The sequence below is a fragment of the Dendrobium catenatum genome, unplaced genomic scaffold (genome assembly GCF_001605985.2).
Source record: "Dendrobium catenatum unplaced genomic scaffold, ASM160598v2 original_scaffold_64363, whole genome shotgun sequence".
Lineage (NCBI taxonomy): Eukaryota > Viridiplantae > Streptophyta > Magnoliopsida > Asparagales > Orchidaceae > Dendrobium > Dendrobium catenatum.
The window spans coordinates 1-1,143 of record NW_021382813.1 but is presented as its reverse complement, the minus strand read 5'-3'; the positions used below and the strand labels follow the sequence as shown (position 1 = coordinate 1,143).

General features: G+C 33.7%; 1 long non-coding RNA gene across 1 annotated transcript; it reads left to right on the top strand.

Moving 5' to 3' along the window:
• The first annotated feature begins 412 nt into the window (after positions 1-412).
• Positions 413-950, top strand: LOC110093616. The gene is made up of 3 exons (XR_002302737.2): positions 413-589; positions 733-775; positions 869-950. It is a non-coding gene; the product is annotated as an uncharacterized LOC110093616 (long non-coding RNA).
• The last annotated feature ends 193 nt before the right edge of the window (positions 951-1,143 follow it).

Genomic DNA, 1,143 nt, shown 5'->3' with positions numbered 1-1,143 from the left:
TTACATCTAATGCCGTTGCATTGGATTCCTTGGAATGTTTAAAATAAATCTAATCAATTGTATGTGATTGTAATTATATTAGTGAATTTTAATAAGCAAAATTGACTTTATATTCTTTATCTATGAATCTTCTTTATATTTTTATTTGGTGAAATATTTTTTAATATTTTTCTTACAAAAATATTTTTAATATGCTTATATTTTTTCTAAATCATACCTCAAAAGTAGATATAATCATATTAAAAATATTTTATCAAAATATATGTTAAAGAATTTTTTGCCAAAAAAAATGAAGAAGATTTAGATCATATCATATGTAATTTTATAATGACAATTTTGCACCGTTCATAATTTGGGACAAATTTGGTCGAATAAGAAAAAGAGTGAAAAGACTCCTTTAAATATGAAAATTTGGATCTTTCTGTGACAAAAAAAAAAGTGAGAGAGGTTAGATACAATAAGGTCAAATTTCCTTCGTCCTCTCCGATTTCGACGACTCGCGCAGCCCGGCGGCCGGTAGGAGGCGCTTTCTTTTGTCTGTCTGATCCGGGTTTGCTGTCATTCCCTGTTCAGGTCTTTGGTTCGCAAGGTATTCTACGCCTTCCTTGTTCATGTTTTGATTTGTAGCATTTTAATTGGTGGATCAATCTTCGTCGTTGAAATGGTCTTAGATTGGGTTTAAAAACCTTTGCTTTTCTGAAGGATCTGAAACTGTTGGTTTCTATTTGACAGAACGATGTTGGGAGTCGTTAGGCAGAGGCTGGGATGCGGAACCGTTGGTTTCAATATCTGTGTTGATTTTGTGGTTTCTATTCGATTATATTTTTCATATTGAAAAATTTATTTTATTTTCCTTTTGAACTTGTAGATGTTGGGGCGAGCCGTCGAGAGGCTTGGCCCGGCTGCATCTGTTGCAGGGAAGAATTACTCGACTGCTGCTAAAGAGGTAATGGATGATACTGGCTGTTGTCTTTTTTGTTTGTTTGTTTGTTTTTTTTTTTTTCGTTTTTGCTTGATCAATTGGAGTGTTGTGTTGTTTCTGACTGGTTGGAGCTTGGTGGAGAATTGATTGAGGCTTGTCAATGATTTGCGTTTGGAAACTGGCGATTCATGAATTCCAATTTGTCTGTTGGTTTTCTTTAT